At 42.7% G+C, this 18,330-nt stretch overlaps 1 protein-coding gene and 1 long non-coding RNA gene across 2 annotated transcripts in view; one reads left to right on the top strand and one right to left on the bottom strand.

Annotated features, from left to right (window-relative positions):
* The window catches only part of ISM1 (isthmin 1), a 79,860-nt gene that overhangs the window by 14,115 nt on the left and 47,415 nt on the right, over window positions 1-18,330 (top strand). The window lies entirely within an intron of this gene.
* On the bottom strand, window positions 1,785-4,082 carry LOC119469348. Its single transcript, XR_005198138.1, has 3 exons — window positions 3,830-4,082; window positions 3,365-3,485; window positions 1,785-2,487 (listed from the first exon to the last, which is right to left on the bottom strand). It is a non-coding gene; the product is annotated as an uncharacterized LOC119469348 (long non-coding RNA).

The following is an 18,330-nucleotide window of genomic DNA, read 5'->3' as shown; positions in this document are numbered from 1 at the left end:
TCTTTTTTAATTATAATATTATCTTGCTAATATTCAATCAGCTTGTGGGCCACTCTGGTTCCAGATCTTTTTCTGTCCTACTTTTCGTGTCCCTGATTTCCCTGTGTTCCCAGTGGAGTTTATCCTTTGTTTTGTTTTTCATAGACTATGTCTCTAGTTTATTGAGCACAGCCTCTTCAAACCCATCATATTTCAGATGTGTTCTATTGTATCCTCTGTCTTCTCTCTTTACACCCCAGAGTTTGAGTTGGGACCAGTCTCATTCCAGCTGTCTTAATAATTTACTAATTTTGTGGTGATCACAGAATTCACCGCTAGTTGAACAGATAACTGAAACAGAAAAAGAAAACTTTTAAAAATGTATGCTACCAGAATGGCAAAAAGGAAAACCCAAACCCGATGATACCAAGTGGTGGTGAGAAGGCAGAACAACCAGTGGGAGTATGAATTGACATAAACACTCTGGAAAACTGTTTTTCCAAAGTTAACTGCTGAACCATTTCACTGGGACTAAGACAGGGAACAAAAAGAAGTTTAATTGGACTTATAGTTTCACGTGGCTGAGGAGGCCTCAGAATCATGGCAGGAGGCAAAGGGCTCTTCTTACATGGCAGCAACAAGAGAAAATGAGGAAGAAGCAAAAGCAGAAACCCCTGATAAACCCATCAGATCTCATGAGACTTATTCGCCATCATGAGAACAGCACAGGAAAGACCAGCCCCCATAATTCAGTTACCTCCTCCTGGGTACCTTCCACAACACGTGGGAATCCTGGGAGATACAGTTCAGTTGAGATATGAATGAGGACACACCCAAACCATATCATTCCTCCCTTGGCCCCTCCAAATCTCATGTCCTCACATTTCAAAACCAATCATGCCTTCCTAACAGTCCCCCAGAGTCTTAATTTATTTCAGAATTAAGCCAGAAGTCCACCATCCAAAGTGTCATCTGAGACAAGGCAAGTCCCTTCTGCCTACAAGCCTGTAAAATCAAAAGCAAGCTAGTTTCTTCCTAGATATGATGGTGGTACAGGTATTGGATAAATATAACTGTTCCAAATGGGAGAAATTGGCCAAAACAAAGGGGTTACAGGGCCCATGCAAGTCTGAAATCCAGCAGGGCAGTCAAATTTTAAAGTTCCAAAATGATCTCCTTTGACTCCAGGTCTCACACCCAGGTCACGCTGATGTAAGAGGTGGGTTCCCATGGTCTGGGGCAGCTCCGCTCCTGTGGCTTTGCAGGGTACAGCCCCCCTCCAGCTGCTTTCAGGGGCTGCTGTTTAGTGTCTGTGGCTTTTCCAGGCTCATGGTACAGTGCAAGCTGCTGACAGATCTACCATTCTGGAATCTGGAGGACGGTGGCCCTCTTCTCAGAGCTCCACTAGGCAGTGCCTTAGTAGGGACTCTCTGTGGAGGCCCTGACCCCACATTTCCCTTCTGCACTGCCCTAGCAGAGGTTCTCCATGAGGACCCTGCCCCTGCAGCACCTGTGAAGTTCCTCCCATAATACATGAGAATTCTGGGTGACACAATTCAGTCGAGATTTGAATGGAGATGCAGCCAACATAGCAACATGCCACTGACCCAGCAATTCCACCTGGGTATGTGCCCAACAGAAATCTATTCACTAATGCACTCCAAGATGTAAAAAAGAATGTTGATAGCAGCACTGCTTAAAATGGCCCCAACCTGGAAACAACCTGGATGCCATCAGCAGAATGGATAATAAGGTAGTTAAGTGTATACAGTGGGAATGAACAAATGACCACTACAGGCAACATGCACAATTTCACAAATGTAATGATGAGTGAAGGAAGCCAGGCACAGTGTTCTGTTTAGGTAAAATTCAAAACCAGGAAAAGGGATTCTGTTTAGGTAAACTTCAAAACCAGGAAAAAGGAATATGTGCTGTTGGAAGAGTTACTCTTGTCAAGGAAGTGATGAAAAGGGAGTAGTCCAAGGAGGGCAGCTAGGGGGCTGGTAATGTTCTGCCTCTTGATCTAGGCGTTGGTTACATAGGTGTTTTCAGGTTGTGAAATCTCATTGAGCTGTAGAGTTACATATGTATATATTTCTGTAGGAATATCATACTTAAAAAAAAAAATAAAGAATGCAGCAGGCAGGGTAAATGGTGTAGAAGAGATGGCTGGTTTTCACTGAGAAAGATAACTCACAGCCCTGGAATTTACTCTCTGGGCTCCCTGATTGCGTGCTAGCACACAGATTGTTCTCTAAATTGGAATGAATGCAGACTAGTTTCAGTATTAGGGGGGTGCTCCTCTGCCTCAGGGCCCAGTGCCATTGTTACAACATCAAAGACCAACTGCTGGCTAAGATGCGGTCCATATGAAAAGAGTGACCAGCAGATTTACTGCTTGACCCCATTCCCTTTAAAAGGAACTGGCTCCACGGTCCTCCTTCAAAGCTCAATTATAGACATATATCTTCTTTACTGGACATCATGTACAATAAAGAGGAGCAATAACTGAAAATTAAAAAAAAGGAAAAGAATACCTTTGAGAGCACTGTGAGGGGGACCTTCCATTTAATAAACATCACTGTGGCCACATTGCCCAAACATTCACAGAAGTTCAGCCATGGGCCTGAGAACCTTCTACTAGACATGGTGACTTTTGGGGACTAATTCAAATCATATTTTTATGCTTCAACCCTTTCCCTAGGCTCTAAAAATTCTTAAGAATGTCATTAATGAGAGACAATCTACTTCAAACCAGAGAACCACCTCACTGAAGTCAGGCAAAATGACAAAATTCATAGCCCATTACTCATTAACTTATTTGGAGCTGCCCTTCAGGGAAGTAAACATTTTTTAAGGGTTGAGGCCAAAGTAAACTCCTGGATCAATTATACGTAGTTCCCTAATCCTCACATGGACATCACTCCACATAATTCCAGTGTGAGAATCTCACAGACTTATTAGTATTTCCAGATACTACAACTCAACTAGAAAACAGCAAAGTTGTTTCTATGCCTATCAGAAAATGAAGAATTTATTAACTTTCCAAGAGAGAAGAAAGTAAAATTACTTGTAACACACACAATGTTTTTGGCCTCATATGGAGTCTGATCCACGTGGTGGAGAAAGTCACATCTACAATCAAAATGACCAGCCTGCTCAAAACTGACCAATCCAGAATAATCCTTTCAAATTCACTCATGATAGCAGTTGATCAGCCCCTAAGGGATACAACGTTCTAAAGAGTGGCCAAGTCATCCACTTCTGTTTAACCCATTATGCCTGAAAAGGTTTAGCTCTCCACACTTTGCTGGAAAAAGGCTAACAACTGAGTGCATCCTTCCCTCCCTGCTCCCCTCACTGGTACATTCAGGAAGACACAAACCAGGTGAGACAACTGGGAGCTCCTTACTGAGAATGTGAAGTGTGATGGCAGCACAACACGCAATTTTGAAAACATCATGAAATGAGATAAATCTGGGGAATCCACATCAACTAGAAAAAAACTGGAAACATTGGAAGAGGCCTTGGGATCACAAACAGAGTGAGTCTAAACACTGAAGAGCAGGTATTAAATAGAAATAATGAAAGGCAGTTTCTAAGGAAAATATCTGTGGCAGACAAGGTATTCAAAGTTCTGTTCCAGGTTCTCCCCAGGGACTCATTGCCCTAAAATTCTGTCCAGTGTGGTTCTCTCATGCCCCACAATGGTTCTTTCATGACTTATTCTCCAAGGCAAGGATTAATGCTAGGATCTGGACTAACCCAATAATGGACATAAATGGCCTTGGCCTTAGATTTTCAGGGGTCTAGCTGCAGGCTCCTCCCTGAGATCTGAGAAGGTTTTTACTTATTAATTTCATCTTAAGGGGAATGCTAGTGGGAGGATTATTGTGGTATGTCCCCAGAAGGTTCTGTGTCTTGGTCCTGGAAATCTAAGTGAAGTACCTTTTGTGCTACCAGTTTATGTGGGCACATGACAGGCACTCACATACACAAGGGTCACTGCACGTGGCTGCAGGATTGCCTGCTGCTCTGCTCACTGGGCTGGACTGCGGCTTCATCTGTGCCCCAACCTGCCTCCACTCCCTGAGGAGGCACTCACCAAATTCTACAAGGTTGTTGTTGTCAAGAAAACCAAGCCCAATGTCTCATTTAATTGACAAAGAATCTAAAACCTGGAGAAATTAAAAGATTTAGCTAAGACCATACCATTCATTCATCCCATAGCCAGTACCAGACTCCAAGGCAAGTCATCTTTCATGAAGCCACACAACCCCCCATTGCTGAACATCTGTAAAAGTTTTGATAGCCCTGCTTAGCTGAGGAGAATTGGAGTAAAGGTACATCTAAAGTGTCGGGATCCTGCTACATGGCAGTTGCTATTAGGTTGTAACAGGAGCAGAAAGGTAACTAAATGGACATGAATTGTCTCTTTTGTTAAATATACAAACAAATTGCAGTCAGGCAAATGAAATAATACACATATAAGCATTGAGCACTGCCCAGCCACATAGTTAGCATTCTACAATTCCATTCATTCATTCAGCACTCTTCATGTTACATGTGGCTGTGATGAGCAGATATTGTGCAAGACACTGGAGATTCAATCGAGAACAAGCTTATGTTCTAGAAAGAAAACTGACAATAATAGATTCATAAAAAAGAAATTATTGTAGATTGTGATAGGCACTTAGCAGGAAAAGATAATGAATAACTGGGAGTTCCTACCAATAGAGGGTGGTCAAGGAAGGACTTGCTGGAAAAGTGACACTTAAGTCCTGAGCTAGAGGATAGAAGGACCAGCTCTGCAAAGAACCTGGGAGAGCCAGTCAGGCAGAAGGAATCACAAACACCAAAGCCTTGAAGTCGGAAAGACTTTGGCATGACTAAGGGATAGAAAAGAGACTGGAGAACAGTGTGTAAGGAAGAAAGTGGTCCATGAACTTGTAGAAAAAAAGCAAAGGCTTTGCAGGTCATGATAAAGAATATGGCTGTCCTAGGATTGGTGAGGAAGGAGCCATGGAAGAGATTCTGAATGATAGCTCCATGACAGGGAAGAACATAGATATGTTAGAAAATTTCATAATCCAGGTAAGAGGTGATGGGATGTGGACCAGCTAGAGAGGAGTGGATGGATTCAAGACACATTTCTGAGACAGAGCCAACAGGATGTGCTGGTGGATTGCATTTCAGAGTTAAGAAGTGAAGAATCAAAGACAGCTTCCAGCTTTAAAAGGGTAGGTTCATGTCAGTGGATTTATATGGGACATATGGAATATGAGATGTCTATGGGACATGTAAGTGAAGATAGTAGCAGGGAGGTTGTCAAGTGGACAGGGAGCTGAGAGTGAGGTGTCATGACCAAAGTTGGGAGGAGGAGAACCAAGAGGGGTGGTATCACAGAAGCCAGGGGAAAATTATGCCTTAAGGAGAGAGGACCTCTATTGAATGCTGCTGTGAATACAAAAAAGATAAGAATAGAGAAATGCTCATTCAACCTGGCAACACAGCCATGGCTAGTGGCCTGAATCAGAGCAGTTGCAGGGGCATCATGGGAACAGACAGGTGTCTACTGGATAAAGGAACAAACAGAAGGCGAGGAAATGGAGGTAGAATATATAGATAAGTCTTGGAAAAGTTTACTATGAAGGGGAGATGTATGAACATGTGGTCAAAGAAGAGTTTTTGGTTCATGTAAGATTAGAGATACCAGGGCATCTGTGATGGTGATGAGAATGATCCAATAGAAAGGGAGAGATTGATGATGTGAAACTGAGAGAAATGAGGAGTGAATTCTTCAAGAAGGCAAGAGGCTAAGTGTGAGCATTGGCCTTTCACAGAAGCAAGAAAGCTTGTTCTGTGTAACAATTGGGAAAAGAAAATGAGCTATGCAGACAGGAGTACAATAGAGTGATAGCAATAAAAGTTACCATCCCATGACTCCTCTTCCATCAATGAAATGTGAGGTGAGGACAGGTAGGACATTTGAGGAGAGTAAATATGAAATGGTCATCTTGGGAACTGGAGCAAGTAAGGTTGTAAAGGAAGGGCAGTTGGGTTTTGGAACAGTGCTTAGTATTCATTTGAGGGTTTAAGGACATGAATCTAAAAGCAAGTTTCTCAAGTTGGGTGTTTTTATTGCTTGGCTACTAACCTACAGAAGTTGGATCACTGGGTTCAACCAAAATGGAGATGTTGTCAGTCAAATACATAAGGAGAAGAGAAGGGGCAAGCAGAGTTGAAGGGCATCGTAAGGAAATGATTAAAATAAAAGAACACATATTGAAGAAGGAAAGTAAAAACAAGAGAAGGCTAAAGGGAGGTGAGACAATGGTTGTGTCTTGGAGAGCTCAACAGGTTTTAAAACTGGAAAAATGAGCTAAAAGAACAGGAAGTGTCTTTATGTAGAAGGTTTACTGACATAAGGTCTAGGGAAAAGGGTGGTTGAGACGCAGTAGAGGGAAACGGTGTGGAAAGGATGTGGGAAGTGAGGAGGTCCATGAACTTGGGAGGTCATTTACATGGATGTTGAAGTCACCAAAAAGGATAACAGGAGCTCATTGGTAAAGTTGACTAAGCCAGAAGCTGGACTTTCAATGAATGGAGAATGCCCAGAAACTCCACAGAGCAATTGGAACATCCAGCATCTTGAAAGCAGCAGGAGTTACTTGTTTGGTTTTTGTTTTTATTTTTCAGGAGGAAGGGGAAGAAAAGGCCAGGAGATAACCATGGGACCAGGAAGATCTAGGAGAAGATTTAATGGATGTTCAGAGAAGTGGAAAATGAGAGGTTTATTTTAATGGAGTTAAAGTCCTAGAAGGTCCAGTAAAAGAAAGGTTTGGGAAGGTGAAGGAGGACAGGCTGAGTCCAATTAACTGTTCAGAGATATGTAGAGTGGAGAGCCTGTTCTCTTGAAGGCAACAGGGTGAGCCATGATGGGAATGGTCCTGTGCTTCTCTTGAATGGAGGTGACACCCTTTGCTCATTGGCATAGTGGCTTCGAGGCTATTGTTTCTATGCTATATTGGCTGGTATAAAAGCATCAGATGAGGGGTAGGAATTACTTGAGCCTCGCTTGGCAAGGTTGGCAGCCATAGCTTGAGACATCAGGTCTCTTAGTGTTCATGTGTTAAGTGGTGGAAGCTGGTAGTTATACAGATTTCACCTGATTTTATCTACTTGTTTTTGTCATATACTTAAAATAGTCCCTACCATGGGCCTATGATTGAGTATTTGATTATTTTATTAATAATCAAATTTTTGAATATTTGATTTTTATTTACTTATTATTTTATTAATATTGAGTATTAATCTTTTTGGGTATTTGATTAATATTGAGTATTAATATTAATTATTTTTGAGTATTTGATTAATATTGACTTATTTAGCCCTCAAAACAACACCTTGGGGTAGGCACTAGAATTATCCTCATTTTACACAATAAGGTTAATTAAGTACCTTGCCTAAGTCACACAGATAGCAGAGGTAGAGGCAAGATTTGAACTTTGGCTGTCTGGACCCCAGAATCCATGCTTTTAATCACTGTGACTGTGTAGCTTGGGGAAAAAGTTCTTTATTACCAAAAAGAACTCTTGCCTTGAAAGCCTGAAGACATAACTTTGAGTCCCTACTCTGTCACTAACTGGTTGTGACCATGGGCACAACATTTAACATCTTTCACTGTCAGCTTTCTTAGTGGTCAGTTCCATGCAGTCATTCAGAGACCCAGGATGATGGAGGCCATGATGTCTTCTTAGCAGTCCCAGCTCAGAAGTGACATACATCACTTCTGCCCACATAGGTCATCCATTGATGCAGGATGACTGGGAAATGCATTCCCTGACAAGGGTTGCCTCTAGCTTGGCACAGAGATACATGTTTTTGGTAGAAAGCTAGCCTTCTCTGCCTCATTACTCAATATGGCTTATAGGCTCAGTATGGCTTTTAGGACTCTGCCATGCTCCACACTTAGGGCTGTACTCTCAAGTGTTTGTCTCCTTCCTGTCTGACCTCCAAGTCTCTCTTATTATAAAAGCAGTAGAAGGATCACCTGAATGCCATTAACTGCATGCATCCCCTCACCTTTTCAAATGTAAGCCATGAATCAAAAATTTAGCCCTTCCCTAATGCCAAAACCCAAGGAAGAAATTAAGCGTGCCCAGAATTTTAAGCAATATCCATCGCCTTTAAGCATCTGTTTGTACTGTCTATCCATTAACTGATCACCAAAACATAGTTTCAGTAGGAATTGTTACAATCCATTTGATACGGAATGACAAGACTTAGAGGTTCACAGTATTTCTGCAATTAGAACAGCAGGCACAATTTTCCTGAAATAGCTAGATATTTGAAGGGAAGATGGAATTGTTTCTCAATTTTCCAGATAATATATTTGCTTTAGTGGAATGGGGATAGACCTCAATGCTCATGGTATTTGCAGAAGGGAGTGTTTATCTATTACCACATCTCCAATGTAGACATTGGTGATTCATCTGCAGGTCAGCAAGAGAGCGCTGTTGAGAAGGTCACATTTATAGACAAATCCAAACAAGGTACCTTGCTATCCTCTCTTTTGTTCACAGACAGACAGGATAAACCTAGGCAGAGAGAAAACTTGCCTCAATCTCGGATTAAATACAGTAGTCTGCTTGCAGATTCCAAGGTAGAATTAAAAGCCTACAAGAGCAGAAGACTTGATTCAAAACAGCTAATCTCTGACTGGTTTTTATGTTGGCAGAGGGGAATCTCTCAGCACTAAGATGACCACAGCTCACATAGAGTTGTCAGCTGAAATATGGAGGGTTACCACTGCTGTAGAAGATGTCCTATGCCAAAAACTAGCATAAGCTCACGAAAATATGTAGTTGTTACTTATTTGGACATTACATGTCGTAAAGTCTCACAAATTATGTGGTAAGGCAGCTTTGTTATTTGTTTTTCACACAGCAGGATGACTAGTGAAAAGAATGTAATGATAAGCAAACATATTTCATATAAAAACATATTAAAGAGATTTATTTAGCATGAGGCTTATTCCATAGTTCACAGGCATGGTATTACCTTTACTGTATACTGCCATAATTTCAACACAGATAAAGAGATAATGTGGTTGCTTCAAAATCCTTGACCAGGTTTTTTTTAACCATCTTTAGGTATTTTGATGTCATATACATTTGTGGGATGACCCTGTTTTCTGTTGAGAATATGTGTCTCCCCTTTCATTCCCCTAGAAACAAACTACCTATACAAAGTTAAAAGGGAGTAAGATGTGTAAAGGGGAAAGGTGTGTTTCACCTAAGCATCATATTCAGAAACATCTGCATTGCCTGGTGTGTATGGTATTAATTTCCTGCCAGTTTTCTATTGAAAGACCCCTTGAGTCTTTTGAAATTGAACATCAGGTCATGTTTCTTTAATCAAGTCTAGGAAACAGTGAAAGAAAGGAGTGGTGGAGAGGGTTCTTTTTATAAAACATTCCTAAAATCAAAAAAAAAGTCTAGAAAAAAGAGTATGCACAACTTTGGGCCATGAGTCTGGGATTTTAATATCAAAAAGCACTTATTCCCTGCCATCCCACGTTGGTTAAATACCTTCCTTCCTGTATTGGTTATCTATTGCTATGTAACAAATTACCCCATACTTATTTTACCCCATAGCTACTGAAAAGAGCATGTTTATTATCTCAGAACCTTTGTGGGTCAGACATTCAGACACATCTTATCTGAGTCCTTTGGCCCATGGTCTCTCACAGGCTACAGTAAAGGTAGTCCTGAGTTCCTTGCCATGTGGGCCTCTCCGTGGTGCAGCTCCCAGGATGGCAGCTGAATTTTTCAGAGCAGGTAAGTGAATAAAGCCAGAAAAGAGTATGAGCAAGACAAAATCCACAGTCTTTTGTCGCCTAATCTCAGTAACATTCCATCATGTTTGCCTCACTCTATTTGTTAGAAGCAAGTCGTTTTCTCCATCCCACCCTCAAAGGGAGGGGATTGCATAAGGCTACATAATATTCCAGGAGATGGAGTCATTGAGGGCCATTTCAGAAGCTGCCTGCCACACCCCCTTCCACATGTATATGGGCACCTGCCCATTTCTGTGTGTCCCAATAGTGATAGTGCCTCTGCACGCTCTACTGTAGTTACCTGGGTCCATCCTTTTCCAGATTTCCTTTGTTTCATTTTATTTCTAATTTCTCTTCTTTCATGTCAATTCAAAATAATTCTTAGTTTCGTCTTCTAAACTCTTGCTCTCTTCTGCTCACAAACTTTTAATCATTCCCCTTTCCATGCCTCAAAACAGATATTGAAGAACTCTGTATCTGAAATGGATCCACCTTTCCTACCCCTTGCTTTACGGGCTGCATTTGCAGCCAAATTAGACTCTCACTATTCCTTGCACCCACCCACTCCAATGTTCTTTGACCTTTTTCTAGTTACAAAATTTCTGGACAGTCCACAAAAGCTTTTCTGTGTGCTGGACGTTGTGGCTTACACCTATAAGCCCAGCACTTTGGCAGGCCGAGCAGGGCAGATCACTTGTGGTCAGGAGTTCAAGACCAACATGGTGAAACCTTGTCTCTACTAAAAATACACACACACAAAAATTAGCCAAGCATGGTGGCATGTGCCTGTAATCCCAGCTACTCAGGAGTTTGAGGCAGGAGAATCACTTGAACCCGGGAGTCAGAGGTTGCAGTGAGCTGAGATCATGCCACTGCACTCCAGCCTGGGCAACAGAGTGAGACTCTTGTCTCGGGGGAAAAAAAAAAAAAAAAAAAAAACTCCTGTGAACTATTGAGGTAGAAATGGGCCCACTTCTGAACCTTCACATCATGGTTTATCCGCTGAGTAAATATTGCATTCTTCCTGCTCCATGCCTATCTGTGGGTATGAAGCATCCCTACTCCCCACTCTGCCTGCCAGGACAAAGGAAGGGCCATGAGACCAGTAGTAGGAGCTTGCTCCTGTTACACCCGTGGCACTCAGTGTAGCTGCTTGCAAATGGAAAGTGCCCAACAAAGTCTGGAAGGTCAGGGAGTGTTGTGCTTTCCAAAATGCCCTCACCACGTTTAAGGAGGCAGAGCAGATACTGTTTTTTCATTTTACAGATAAGAAACCTGAGACCCAGAAAGTTTATCTACTTGCCTGAAATGGACAATGGCAGAGCCATGATTAAATTGCCAAGTTCTAGGGCCTTGTACAATCCCCCAATGCCCTGGCCTTATGAGAAGAAAGTAACTGATTTGGGATTCTCCATTCATGTCTTTTCTTTTTTCTTTTCAGTGTAAAACTACCTGACTGGACTTGGTTTTTAATAAAGCAATTTAGAGTCACTTGATAACTCCTGCATTGTAATGAATATCCTTCTCTTTTATTTTTTTTTAAACCATTCCAGGAGAAAGAAGGGAGTGAGACAGATATTTTTTAAAAAAGAGAAAAAGGGCTGGGCCCAGTGACTCACACCTGTAATCCCAGCACTTTGGGAAGCCAAGGTGGGCAGATCACCTGAGGTCAGGAGTTCAAGACCATCCTGGCCAACATGGTGAAACACCGTCTCTGCTAAAAATACAAAGCCAAGCATGGTAGCACATGCTTGTAATCCCAGCTACTTGGGAGGCTGAGACAGGAGAATCACTTGAATCCAGGAGGCAGAGGTTTCAGAGAGCCGAGATCGCACCATTGCATTCCAGCTGGGCAAAATCTCAAAAAAAAAAAAAAAAGGGGGGGAGATTCATAATCAGAAAAAGGGTCTGGGTCTGCAATTTCTTGTTCTTCCGTGAGGTGACCTTTTCAACTTACTGAAAACACAGCATCAGGAAACATTGTGTCTTTAAGTATCAGTGTGTCCCTTCCTGATGCTGAACTGATGAAGTTATCAGCAGCTTGTAGCCTGTACAGGTCAGGCGGGTTCCAATGACCCAGGACACCTTTGCTGCATGTCATGGCTGAAACTACAGCGTTGCTGGCAGTAAAGTGAGGGGGTGTGTGTGTGTGTGTGTGTGTGTGTGTGTGTAGGTAGGTAGGAGGAGCAACTTAAAAGAGAGACTTTAGCATGAGGGATAATTATTTCTCAAAACCCACCATCCAAAAATTGTAGGCAATATTTTGAATTCAAAATGACTTTCAGCCAAGTCGTGTTTGCACCTGGGAACTGTGAGAAGTATTGAAAGCTTCAGAAAGGAGATGAAACCTGACCGTGACAGGAAGTGACTTACAGCCCCAGAGGCTCAAATGTATTGACATAAGGTAGAGAAGTAGGAAAGAATTATGGTTTTCAAAAAGAAGTAGGATCTTGGTTTTGCTTTTATCTCAGTATGAAGTGTGTGTCCTAGAACAAAATACTCTAACCACAGTGCAAAAGTGACATTCATGCAACAGGAGTGGTCTAAATCCTTTGCCTTTGTGGGCCTGAAAGTCAGAATTTCCTCTGTGACTTGTTCATCATGTGTCGGTATTGGGGTTTCCAAGTGCTGTGCAAACCTGATTTTCCAAGTTCCAGGTGGACTATGTGGGTGATGGCAGCATCCAAAAGCGTGGAAGAAATTAGCCGGAGCCAGCAAGTTACTTGCAGACTGAGGTTGCGGCTGCTGATTCATAATAGTACATTTCTTTGTTTGCACAAATTGTCAAATATTCTTATTATGTAGCATTTCGTCGCTTGATTCTTCTTTATGACCATATCTTGTTGCTCCACTTGAAGCAACAGGGCATCTGATGTCCAGCAGCAGGTGATTATCCAAAAATCTGAGCATTATCCAAAAAACTGCATTGCTGGTGTATGAAATGTCTTGGAAGAACCATGTCAACTGGAAAATTTGATATTATTTTGAAAAAATGATAGGCCTTAGCAGTGAGATGTCTCCACTCCATAGAAAGCTATTTTTTTAATGCAACATCTTGCCTGACATACTACTTCAAGATCAATCTCAGGAGAATCTTGAGGTTAACAAAAGCATGCTGCATCATTTCCCAGCCAGTGATCTCATGATAAGACCACTGAACTTTACCTCTTGAGCCAGGCCTCATAATACTAATTTCTACCAGTGTTCTTCATATGTACCCAGAGTGAAGTGTGCTAAGTTTGCTTTCTCCTTTCAGTTCACTTCTTTTCCTCTCCTTCATCCCAAATCCAGTGTTAGAGGGACAATTTGAAACAACCTAAAGGGATGGCACATGATGAGTTTTGAGGCCATTCCCTTGATCCCCAGATGTTTTCCTGTTCTGCATGACCTACCATTTGGGGGTGAGGCAAGGAAGCCAGTCGAATAAATATATTTCTATCTGCAAAACCGAGCACTGGCTTTGAATTAACATGAAGGAGCAAATGGAAAGTAATGTGAAAGTATATGATGTAAGAGAGTTGATCAACATGAAAATATTGGTAGAAAGTGCTGTCACTTACTAAGCTGCTTGCGCAGGAGAAAAAGCTGTTTATGTTTAGGTAAGATTGGCTAAACATCATGATCCAAGTTCATGTGCCCCACGTACGTGTGGTCAGCTCAGGAGCCCTAAACAGAACCTGTTGCCTTTATCCAAATATTACTCATTGCTGGGTGGAAATTTTTAGGATGATTTTTGAAATAAAATGAGGACATAAAGACCTAGGGGGAGAAAAGTCAAATCTCACAGGAATCAAGGTTCCTAATCAACTGTCCTCCCTACCACTTAAGGTACTAAAAACAGGCATAAGGGAGATCAACTGTGAATCTGCCTATTTCTCAGACAGACCAGGGCTGGGAACCTGGTGTGGCCATTCCAGGCCAGCCTCCCCTGCCTCTCACCCCTAGTTCTACGGGCAGGCCAACTGGAACCCTTCTGTGCCTCGGGTGGACAGACATGGCAGGACCACACAGAGTCCATTCTTCTCCAGCAAAGTAGTGATGTGTTCCAGGCAAAAACCCAATCGAAGATGTTTTGGACCAAAGGAAACATTTATAACCAAATTATACACCTCGGAAAGTAAACGAGCTTTCATTTTGGAAGGAAACCCCGCCAGGCTCTTTATTATTTGCACCACAGTCATAAAGTTGGTTTTAATCTCTGTAGTGGAATGCCGCCGAACTGGCCAACTGGCAGGCTCTGGTGGTTTGAGTGGGGACCACTTTGCCTTTCGGAACACACAATGGGAAGCAAAGGGAAGTACTTCTCCTGCACCATGTTTCTCAGGCTCCATTATTTTTTGTTTTGTTTTGTTTTGTTTCCTGGCATGTTCATTACAACTTTAAAGCAGACTCCTTTCTGCGTACTGTTTTCCATTTTTCTCCTTTGCAAAAATTCCTGGGGCCTTCCAGAAGAAGGCTTAATTTAATGTTTCCTTTCCAAATTGATGAAAATCCAGGAGGAGGCCCAAGAAAGTCTATAATGGATTTCCATTGATCGCTTCAAGGCGAACTGGATATAAAAACTCACAGTGAACAGAGGAAAAGAGCTATCAAGCACAATCTCTTTTTCTACCCTAACAAAGAAATCTCGAGATTGAAAATTGCTCGTGTTTTGCTCCAAGGATTCATGCCATGAAGTGACCATGTTGATAGGGCAGCCAGAGGGCTTAGGATTTCTAGGATGGTGTAGGTTTCAAATATTTTATGCCATTATCAGATTAGACAATGGGTACTGTATCCAGTTTTAGGTTTGGAATAAAGAGGGCCCATACTAGCTTTCAAGGATGTGGCTGGGTGCTTTCAGTTAAGAAACTCCCCTGATAGGGCTCAGAGTAGATTCAGCTTGCAGAGAATTTCACATATACTGAAGATGTTAGAATGAAGTCCTTGGGGGCATATGGAGTTTTAGCAAACACAGCAGGAAAGGCACAAGTAATGGGCAAGGCTTTGGTCCTCATTGACTGGGCAAACCATGGCAACACAGTTAAGAATTCCAAGCAGTTTCCAAAACTCACTGCACGTTGGAATGGCCTGTGGATCTTTTTAAGGTCCTGGTGCCTGCACCCTTCCCCAGACTCCCTGATATGACTGAGGCATCAGGATGTACCTTTGGGAACCCCTGCTGTGGACTCTAAGCTCCATGAGGGTAAGATTCATGTCTATCTTGCTCCCTATTGTATTTCCAGTCTCTGGAACAGCGTAATTGGCTCTTGGTGATTATTGAATGAGTAAATGAATACATGCCCTGCAGCTCATCTGCTCACACATCATCAATATGAATCCTAGCTAATTAGGTGATTTCAGCCTTTAAGTATGTTGGGTGGTTTAGAATGGAGTGTGGCTTACATTCTAGGTCTTCTTTGTCCTCATCTGTTTTACGCTCTGATTCTCCCTACTGAAAACATTCTGAGAATTATTTTATCATCTCTTCATAGACCACTTTTAATATTCATGACCCGGAAATGTTATAACTTATGACCATTGATTGCTTTGTATTTTCCATAAGTCAGGAATTTATACCTTAGTTGTTCTACTCCTTGGATTTCTGCATCCCTCCCTATAATACTTTTAATTATTCAGAGATCAACCCAGTAATTTTTTTGCCAGTAAAGCCCTGGGGATTTCTTTCACCCAGTAGTTGAATGGTGAGCTCTTGTCCTCTCCTTCTGATGTTGAAGGTTTTCACTTCCCATGCCCTGCCTTCATCCCATCTCACCCCCCTTCCACAGACATCGAATTCTGGCAGTGGATAAGTCAGCTTTTGTTGTAAAAAAAAAAAAATGTTTATGGAGACTGTCAGTTCTTAACCTTCAAACTGAACCATGCTTTTTGTATTTTTCCAAGTGATGGAGAGTGTGAAGGACTAATGAAAGTGGAGCGTGAAGAGATCAAACATGCATTGTGGAATCTTAGTTCAAAACCTGGAATGGGAGAAATTCTGCTTTGCAGGGGAAGGCAGAATTCTGGGGATGGGATCCTCTGTGAGTCGGGCTCAGGGCCTGAGATCATGATCTGGCATGAGAGAAAGTGAGGTGCAGGGAACAAGGGGACCAGCGTGGTATGTGGGAGGTAGAGATCATAAGACTTTCTTTTTTGAGAAGCTAGAAATATATTTCCTTTGGTCAGAGAGCAAGCAAGGGTTGTAACAAACTCTATCTTCTTACCTTTTCAAGCCTGGTTTTAAAAAGTCAGGATTTTGAAAGAAGCCATTCATAAGTTTGTATAGCATGCCATGTTGGAGAACATTTTGCTTACCATGTGACTTTTCTGTACACCACTGGGGAGGGTGAGCACTTAGAACTTGGAGCTGAACTCTTAGTAACTGAATACCCAGGACTCCGGTTAAAAATGGGTTTGGCTGTACCTAAAAAGTCAATCTTCATATCTGCAGACTTGGGGAGTAAGTGGCAGAGTCCAAGCTGAAGCAAACAAATGGCATGTTCACAGGGTGAAGTATAAATTTGCTGGAGGAAAGCAAAGCTCTGGTTGCTATGTGAGCTTTCCAGTTGGAGGCTGTGAAATTTGTCTAAAAAGAGCATTTTCTTGGGTTGAATTCTTGGCAGCACTTGGCCCTATCTATGGAGCCTTAAGACACAAGAGTGTGAATGGATCCCTCAGGCCTGTTTTCCAGAAGATGTTCCTGGAAAAATAAGGAGCCAAGTGCACAGGGGAGTTGGTGAATGAATGCAACTTGGGGAGTTACACTTTTTCCTTGGGAGTAGGGACCATTTGGCTTTGATGATGGCTGCCGCGTACATGCTGGGAACAGAGCGTCTGCCTTTACCTTCATATATGAATCATTGCTTTAATCAGGAGAACCACAAGTTAGGTGTTGGATGGTCTGAGATTTATCCTTGCTGATGGGTTCATCGTGGGGAGGCTTTTGCGGCATCAGGGAGCTCTTCAGTTTAAAGAGGAGCCATCTGGGCTGGGCGCAGTGACTCATACCTATAATCACAGCACTTTGGAAGGTCAAGGCAGGCGGATCATTTGAAGTCTGGAGTTCGAGTCCAGCCTGACCAACATGGTGAAAACCTATCTCTAATTCAAAAAAATTAGCCAGGCATGGTGGCACATGCCTATGGTCCCAGATACTCTGGAAGCTGAGGCAGGAGAATTTCTTGAACCCAGGGGGCCAAGATTGCGCCACTGCACTCCAGCCTGGGCGGCAGAGCGAGACTCTCTATCAAAAAAAAAGAAAAAAAAAGAGGAGCCATCTTAAAACCATGGTGATAGTAATTTGGCCTTTGGGGCACCCGAAGGAAACTGTTTTTCTCGACTCTTTTTGTCTCCTTCCTTCTGTCTTCCCACTTCTCTCATGTACTGATAGATAATTTATCCAATCTCTTAGACCCCCGCGGGGTCCCCAGGCCCCCTCTCAGGTCTTCCTTAATCTTCTGCCAGACCTCTGAGCTAGAAAAGTTTATCTCATCCAGTAGCCAATCTGGACCCAACCTGTCCTTCCCCATGGACATGTGTGGCTTAATTAGAACAGACGCACAGCGAGGGAGAAATCACGGGAGGACCATGGCTGCCCCATGTGTGGTACTTCCTACCAAAGCAGTCATGGCAAAGCTAGCATTTACTGATACAAGGAAAAGCAAGAAGGAGCCAAGTCTCACAGTTCACCCCCTACCTTCAAGGTGTTTGACCTTTTCACCCTGCATGTTGATCTCATATGTCACTTGGTCAGCGGGCAGCCTCCTTCACCCAGTGACCCAGAGGGTGAGGAGCTCTCCCTTCCCTCAAGGTGTTACCATAGGGACATCTCTGAGGAATGGGTGACCACGCAGAGGGTCTCCCCAGGCTGGAAGGGATGCTTTGGAGCTCATTTGCTGTTTATCTAATTATGCTTTTCCAAGATAAAAGTGCACTCTTTGAGGGCCCTGTGTTTCCTGGAAAGCATCTCCCTTTGCCAAAGTGCCCTTCAGAATGATAGCTCCTTGTCTCCTATCAGCCGCTCTTCCTCACCTTCTCCTGGTGAGAGCAGAGTTCTCAGGTGTGAGCCTGCAGGGAATCGCCAGGAAGCCCTGCTCAAACACTCACTGCTGGGCCCCACCCCAGAGGCTCCGATTCCACAGGGGATGAGGCCCAAGAATCAGCATTTTAAACATTTCCAGGCAATTCCAGCACTGCTGGTCTGGGACCCCTACTTTGGGAACACATGAACTAAAGTAATAACTCAGTATTATCCATTCTTCTGTGAGCTCAGTTAGGAAACAATAGGCTATTTCAAATATCTTAAAAAACAAAGCTAAAATTAAAATAACACACACATCCTTATCCATATATATATAAATATATATGTATGTTTATACACACATGTAAAAAACACACTTATAAATGTGTATTTATAGGCTGGGCGCGGTGGCTCACGCCTGTAATCCCAGCACTTTGGGAGGCCGAGGCGGGTGGATCACGAGGTCAAGAGATCGAGACCATCCTGGTCAACATGATGAAACCCCGTCTCT

Source organism: Cebus imitator, unplaced genomic scaffold (assembly GCF_001604975.1).
Source record: "Cebus imitator isolate Cc_AM_T3 unplaced genomic scaffold, Cebus_imitator-1.0 Scaffold632, whole genome shotgun sequence".
Classification (NCBI taxonomy): domain Eukaryota; kingdom Metazoa; phylum Chordata; class Mammalia; order Primates; family Cebidae; genus Cebus; species Cebus imitator.
This window is presented reverse-complemented; position numbering and strand designations above follow the sequence as displayed.